Raw genomic sequence first — 8,561 nt, forward strand, 5'->3', positions numbered from 1 at the left:
GTCAAAAAATTGTAAGTTGAACCATTGTAAGTCAGGGACCTTCTGTATGTGCTACCTATATAAAATATTTGTTAACATAGACTTAAAAATAGAGAAACAGAGTTTTCTAACCACTATAAAAATTCCAAATTAATAGTTTCAATAAATATTTATTATTTATTAACATAAATTGAACAGCTTCCCTATTAGTTTTCAAGAACAACGATTACTAGCTGAATTTTAACAACAAAACTTTGGCAGCAGCCAAATGGCACTGAAAAATCGCCATTAAAATCTAGTCAGTGCAAACAACAACGAACGTCCTCCCTTTGGATTAGATGTAATTTTATGGAGTATCTTTCTCAGATTTCATGTCCATCGTAACAAAGTATCAAAATAAATCCATATGAATCACTTACAGAGTTCAAAAGTGTTTCTTGTGCATTTGCTTTGAGATTCCGTGTTGAACTTTGTAAACCACACTGGGGAGACCGCACTTCTGGTCGCTCTGTGGCTGAGAGGCAGTGGAGGAAGATTTTCTGGCGTTCTTGTCTACATGGTTACATTTGTGTGCAGTTGTGATAAGTTGCTCAGACAAGGGACAAGACAGGATTCTTTAAAGTATAACAGTTCCTTAAGCCTAAGGCTGAATCTTGAATATATTATTGAATTTTTTAATATCCCGATGACCTGCAGATTGACAGCTGCACATTTGGCATGCTTTGTTTTTTGTTTTTGTTTTTTTAGTTTATTTTTTGTTGCAGATTTATTTGACATTATACAGTAAATTTTGTAAATATAACTAATATAAAATAACATATCTATGGTGTTCCAAATCTTGACATTCAGCAAATAGCCTGTGATTTTCAAATGACTTTCTATTTTTGGACCAATGACTAAAGGAAGCTGCCAAGAAGCAAATAGTCTATGCCCCATGAAGGCAGTCTGCCTAAAAAAAAAAAAAAAAGGATGACATTCAGTGTTGATAGAAAAAAAATAGTAATCACTGAATATAATAGTAAATGTCATCCAATTTTCCAATTTAACTTAATTTAATTTTTATTTAATTAAAATGTTTGCCTATACTCTCTTTTTCTTGTAGCTTTGGCTCAAAGATGTGAACATGAAGCAATAACTTTTATAGCTCTCAATGTGCTGAGGGTAGGTAGAAAGTGTGGCCAGGTGCTTGGCCAACCAAGTGTCTCTCTCATTCTTTCCTGTGTCACCTCCCTTGTTGGCTAACCAAGCTAGTCTTGCGGAAGGCTCTCTAGGACATTGATTTCAGAATACTTCATCGTATGTCTATTTTGGAGATTAAGTGTGTCAATTTCATTTCTCTGTTTACTATTTTAGACCAGTAGCATTTTTCATTAAACATACTTTAAAAACAGTAAGTTTTTCTTCACCACAAATGTTTACTAGTTAATGATTTTTTAAAATTTTTAAAGCTGAAAAAAAAATGTTTAGAACAGAGAAAATTTTGACCCAATAATTTTGTAACACTTCAGATGTAACTATATGTGTACATACCAATTTGTGCGTTACAGACACAAAGGAATCTGAGGCCCATGGAGAATCTGGCTTCTGTATATTTATATATATCGATAATATACTACACAGAGCAGGCTAGTCAACGTGCTACAGAGATAATTTTATTGGTGAAATTGCATATGGGGGCCCTTCCTGGCATTTTATTCCACAATGAGTTTATGTAACCCTTGATAAAATAGTTCTGACAGGCTACTTAAGGAACATGAGTTATCTTGTGTCATCCTCTAGAAAACATGCTAAATCATAATTACTGTCCTGTATGAAAAATAATGCATCATGATTGGAGGGGTGGAACCCTGTTTCCACACCTCATCATTTGGAGGTGATAGCAGTTAACTCCCTAATCATCCATAGTAAATGCTTCTCATTTGAAAAGAAGAATAAAAATTTTTCATGATGAGATTTCCTCTTTTCATTCATGAAGTTTTACAGCAGTTAACTGTAACTCACCAAACTGAAGGGGAATTGTTTTTTTTTTTTCTTTTTATCCTCACCTGAGGAAATTTTTCGATATTTTGTTCAAATAGAGTTGGAGGGAGAGACAGGAAGAGAAACATCAATGTGAAAGGGACACATCGAGTGGTTGCCACCCACACAATCCAACCAGGGCCGGGGACAAACTGCAACCGAGGTACGTGCTCTCAGCGGGAACGAACCCAGGTCTCTCCAGACCGCAGGCCAAAGCTCTAACCGCTAAGCCAAACCGGCCAGGGCAGGGGTATTGTTTTTTTAAAAATTTATCTTTATTGTTAAAAATATGACATATATACAAGTTATTTGGTTAATCTTTTGACACCCCCACATTCTGAAATTCATCAGTTTTATGCTTTAGACAGAAGCATGAAATAGAATTTTTTTGTAAATCCTCTGAGTTTATTTTTGTTGCTTATTGATTTTAGAGGGAGAAAGAGAGAAAAACATCAATGTGAGAGAGAAACATTGATCAGTTGCCTCCTGTATGCAACCCCACCAGGGATCAAACCCACAACCTAGGTATGTGCCCTGACTGAAATCAAACCTGTAACCTGCAACATTTTTGTGTATGAGACAACACTCCCACCAACTAAGCCACCTGGTCAGGGCTGAATTAAAATACTAATATTCTGGCCTGGCCGGTTTGGCTCAGCGGTTAGAGCATCGGCCTGCAGTTTGGAGAGACCCGAGTTCGGTTCCCACTAAGGGCACGTAACCTGGTTGGGTTGTGTGGGTGGCAACCACTCGATGTGTCCCTTTCACATTGATGTTTCTCTCTCTGTCTCTTCCTCTCTCTCCCTCCCACTCTATCTGAACAAAAAATGAAAAAAATGTCCTCGGGTGAGGATAAAACATAAAATAAAATAAATAAAACAAAATACTAATATTTCAACATGGATCTAAGGAAGATTCAGAAAAATGACAGTATGTAAAGTCATGAAAGAACACTTAATAGAGTAACTTAGTCCACAAATCCTCGCAATAAAAATTCTACCATCTGCATGGAAATTTTGGTACAACAAATAAGATTGACTTGTCCTATTTCAAGGAAAAATAACCTGAACAAAATATTTCCTAGTATAAATTCTGGATCCAGGAAATAAGATTCATTCATCAATAAGGTTTCTTTTTTAGTATTTACATTGGTAATGACCTCAAAGTTGTTTCTCATTTAGTTCATTTCACTAAATTCTTTTGTGACATGTGCTTCACTTAGCCAATGTCCATAGAAGGGTATGGCCAGCAGCCGGAAATCAAGACATCTTCACTGCTTATTTGAGAAACATGATCACTCCTGTAAAATAAAATTCAAGTTTTGCAGCATAAAAGTACATTTTGGGAAAGGAGAGATTAGTAGCTACCCCAGAAGGCAGTTATTGCAAATGTAAATTCTCATGTCCCAGCATATTTAACATATGATTACTTTAACAAAGACAACTTTAAAAGTTTACTTCAAACTATATTTTAATATGTACAGAAGTGTAATTTTTTAAAAAGCCTTTAAAAATATTTTGTTAATAATTTAAGTGAAGATTTTAAAAATTAGTAGGTATTTCTTTTTCAATTGTTTTTTATTGATGGTTTCTTAAATATTAATATTTGGACTGACATTGTAGTAAAACTGTAAAGTGTATGTTGCTTTACTGAAATATCAGGTCTTGAAAAATTACTAACTGTATGAAGTTCTATGAAGAGCATTATTTTGCTTTGAACAATTAAGTCAACAACTTAAAAAATAGAGTAAACCGTGCATCATACACAATTCACAATGGGGAAAAAGTAAAAACAAATAGATGTGATGATATAAAAATACACTCAAAACTCTTAAAAGCATATAAATGAAAAATTGAGCGTTAAATAAAACTTTATATGAAAATGCTTGTTAATATTAAAAATATATAAGAAAAAATGCACCTAACATTAAAATAATACTATAAAATATTCTTTCCAACTCTGAATTAATTTGCTCCTGGTCTAAATAAACTTCTCTCAACTTTTTTTTTATTGTAGGCTGTGGACTATTTCATGGGAACACCCATCTCACAGTCTTTACGTTTCAAAGGAAAAGAAATTAAAGATAACAATAAGTACCAGAGCACAAGCACTTTTTCAAGAATTATTTCTAGATCTGCCACAGCAGTTAGGGATAAGGCACTTGAACTGAAGATTTATAAATACAATGAATCCTTACTTCACGTTGTCAATAGGTTTCTGAAAACTGTGACTTTAAGCTAAAGGATGGTATGGGGAAACCAATTTGACCCCAGGTTTATTAATATGGACAAGAGTTAAATTCCTACAGCATGTATCTGGTCACAAAAAATCACTAAACTTCTAGATAAAGACCCAAAACACTTCATATTAAGCATCAAAATAAATGTGAGATACATACATTTAAGAAAGATGAATAAAAACAAGATGAATGTTTTCCAACCCACTTATGCCAGTTCAGAGTCAAGAAGGCTGGAGCCTGTCCTGGCAGCTCAGGGTACCAGGTAGGACAGGATGCCCTTCCATCCAGCACAGGACATATCGCACACCCATACTTACACTAGGACAATGTCAATAAGGCCATTCATCTCACATGCACATTTTTGACAAGGCACCTCAGGCGTTTCTGCTCTGCTTGGCATTGGCTGACATATTTCTGGGCTTCTAGGACCACTATAGTAGTGAGTTTTTTAATTTTCTTGGTCCTTGCCAGGGTGTTAAGTTTTCCAAAAAAAAAACTATCTTTACCTCAACAAATTCTTGCTTATTTAATCATCTCAGTTTTCTTTATCAAGTATTCACAAAAATCCAATCCTAGGTGTACCTCTTGGCTCCTGCTGTGGTATATATTATATATGTATATATAATGTGATATATAGAATGTAATATATGTTCTATAAATAATGTAATATATATGTTATATATATATAATGGCATATGTGTTTGCATATATATATAGTGTGTATGAACATTGAGGTAAATATTTTCCAAGGTGCTAGGTAAGAAAAAAATTTCTCAATTTACAATCTGATCAGTTTTAGATATGACAGAAAGAAAAGTTCCAAAGGAACTCTGCATTAGTTTAAACTAATACAGAGAAATAAACTTTATAGTCATATTTAGGTTCTGTAAATGAGTAAAACCTATTGCCTTTGGTTGGGACTTATTCAATATTCTATTTGGCAAGTATCTATAATCAAAGAAATTCACTCACTTCGGGTCATTAATGCAATGATATAACTCTTGACAGAACATCTCACTGAAAGACACAATGAGAGAAAAATAAGAAAGTATCCTAAATACACCCTACTCTTAGGGAATATGAATAACTAACCAAAGCATAGAGCATGAGCATGTGTTGTTCACTTAGAAGTGCACAGACAATTTAGGGCACGTGAGATTCTCCCAGGGGGTTGATTGTCTCAAGCTCAAAATGTCATTGTTCTGCAAGAGAAATAAGGATCCCCAGCATCCTGTCCCAGTGTAATCCTATTGAGAATTATATTTTTATTTACCTTTAATGTTGAAAATATTATAGATGTCCCTCATTTTCCCCCTCACTGACCCCTCCTCCCTGCTCCTGCTCCACCCCCCCCCCTTCCCACATTATTGTCTGGGTTCATTGTTTATGCATATATGCGTATAAATTCTTTGGTTTATCTCTTCCCATCCCCCCACCCCCTTCCCTCTGAGGAACATAGTTTTTAGGTCATCATCTTTTTTCAAGACAACATAAGGTCTCATCATTGACTCAACCAAGGTAATTTTCACACATCCATACTCTTGGACCTGAATATGTTTACCAGAGATAGATTCTGGATGCAACAGTGCCAAGGTAGACATGGGTTTCCGTATTCCATGCTGAAAACCTGGCTTAGATTGTATACAGACATGTTAAGTTAGTGAATAATCTTATCTCAAATCCTCATCTTATTTACTATTTTGTTGGACCACTCCCAATAATATCTTCTGTTAGTTTGTGTCTTCCAGAAAGCATGCAACACAAGATTGCTCATACAAAAAAATGTATTAAAAGAAGGAGCAGGAAAAGCTGGATTTGCTTTTTAGACCACACTCCAGACATTACACCTGTGAGGGGAGAGAGAGAAGAAAGGGAATTGGGTAGGGAGCATCTTGGACTGCAGCACTGTTCCCAGAAATGTTCAATCATGCTAATAGAAAGCCTTTGAACCCCAATATTGCCCCTTGGAAGAGATTCTAATAAATGAGAGATGGATTTCAGGGAGGCAGCAGACAAATATGCAGCCCTGCAGATGAATGGCACATTTTCATGGATGCCACATCAATTATTAAAATAAAAATGAATGGAACCTGAACATATACACAAAAACTCTTCCTTCCTTTGTCCCTTCCTCCTTTCTTCCTTCTGTTCTCTCCCTTCATCCTTCCTTCCTTTCTTCCTCCTTTCACTTGCTCTCTCCCTAAAAAAGTAAATAAAATGAAATAAGAATGGATGAAAAGCATAATTTTGTAATGGAACAAAACTAGATTTGAATCATTGTATTTTAACCTTGGACAAGTTCTTAAACTTCTTTAAGTCTCCATTTTTTTCAGCTATAAAAATAGAGATAATAGTACCTATCATAATGTCATGATAAGTATCAAATATGATGGTTCTGTAAAGCTCTTAGTATTGCATCTGGTATGTAAATGTTTGTTCCTTTAAGTATAGGGATAAAAGAAATTGCATTGTCTAATCAAATGGCTATTTCCTACTTCTGCTATAAAATGTGTAAAATTCAGTCAGTCATTGAAACAAAAAATAGAAAGCACCTTTGTCATAATATGCATGAGGAACATATATGAACTCAATATTGGTTAAAGTAGTATGTAAATTATTACTGATAGGAATTTCCATAAGAATACAATGTTAGTTAACATCAGTTTAGTATCTATAATTTTTTTCCTTTATTGATTTTAGAGACAGAGAAAGGGAGGAGAGCGAGAGATAGACAATGATGAGAGAGAACATCAATTGGCCACGTTTTGCATGTCCCCCACTGGGGATTTAGCCCACAACCTGGGCACGTGCCCTGACTGGGAATCAAACAGGCAACCTCTTGGTGCATGGGTTGACTCCCAACAACTGAGCCACACCAGCCGGGCTCTATAATTTAATGGTAAAAATAAATTTAATTATAACAACTTTTATGACAAATAAGAAATGAGGCAAACTATATTCTTTGGATTTCCTTTGGAAAATTACAATCCACTCCTAACTCTCAAAATAATGTTGCAATGACTTTGTTATAAATGAATAAAGTACTTCATTCTGGTTTCATAGTTTCAGAAATTGAAGAGTTTTATACTTCTTACTGGGAATTTAATATAAATATAAGTTTACTTGTTTTTATCTTTGGCCTAGTTTCTTTAGGTTACTGTGAATGAGAATTCCAATGTTTACCTTAAAATGTTTAATCTAATTTAGACTAACAACTTTAAGGCTATTCAAATTTGAAAATCTTATGTTATCAACAGATACTATAGAAATGAATTCCAGTATACTGAGAAAAATTTAAGAATGAAGACATAAAACCCTATTTGGTTTAACGAGAAATTAAAATTAATTAGATTTAAACTAGAATCTCATAAACATAAATAGAACTATTAAAATAGGTATAAAATATTTATTTTTGAATTTATTTTTTATTTCAATCATAGTGATTCAGTCTTAGAAAAATTTAAGAATGAGCAAATTGTACAGATTGCTTTTTAAACAAAGTCGCTAGTTGCATCAACTTTTTTCCTATTTGTTTAACAAAATATCTATAATAAAATATTTAGATTAATATTCACAGTTAAAACATTACATTGGTTACTGTTTAATTTCATAATTAAAAGAACACTCAAACTAAAAATAAAAAGAATGAAGAAAGTAAGCATGGTGTATAAAATACTGCTTTAATAACAATGACATGATAGAAAATATTATGAGAATTAACTCAAGACAATGACTGGTTATGTCCACTGGTGTCTATTGACTAGGAATTATTATACCAAAATCTGAAGCTAATAATAGGTTCCCATTCAAATTATGATGTAAAAATAATTGTGAGTAGAATTCAAATAGGCTAGATTTTTCTAAGTATCATCAAGGCTGATTAAAAAAAAAAAATGAGTTGTTTCTATTGGCTTGAAAACAAGAGAAAGTAGCTTTAGGTGCAAAAATGAAGTTATTTACACTGTTCTATTTATTATTTTCTCTTTGAAGCTCGCTTGAAAAGCTGAAGTCATGCAGAGAAGAATCAATTGCATTTAATTTTTTCCTCTCTCCATTCCACATTTCCTCTATGTGCTCTGTGACAAAAGCCACATTGTATTGGACAGCAGATCTGGTGGGAGAAAAAAATCAGACTAGATAACACATCCCCCTCTGGTCTTAAATGGTGCAGTGGTTGGCAATAAAGGGGTGACTTCCTGCTTTTCCTTTCACCTGGTCTCTTTTGTTTCCCAACATTAACCTGTATGTCCACATACACATGTGCAAGGAAGATGAACAGAGCAATTACCTAAGTATATCAGGTAAAAACATTACAACTAAAATA

General features: G+C 33.9%; 1 non-coding gene across 1 annotated transcript; it reads right to left on the reverse strand.

The window, feature by feature from the left end:
- Nucleotides 1-5,685: 5,685 nt before the first annotated feature.
- LOC118631909 lies at nucleotides 5,686-5,748 on the reverse strand. The gene has a single exon (XR_004959912.1). It is a non-coding gene; the product is annotated as a small nucleolar RNA SNORD115 (small nucleolar RNA).
- Nucleotides 5,749-8,561: the final 2,813 nt, after the last annotated feature.

This window comes from Molossus molossus, unplaced genomic scaffold (assembly GCF_014108415.1).
Source record: "Molossus molossus isolate mMolMol1 unplaced genomic scaffold, mMolMol1.p scaffold_m16_p_16, whole genome shotgun sequence".
Classification (NCBI taxonomy): domain Eukaryota; kingdom Metazoa; phylum Chordata; class Mammalia; order Chiroptera; family Molossidae; genus Molossus; species Molossus molossus.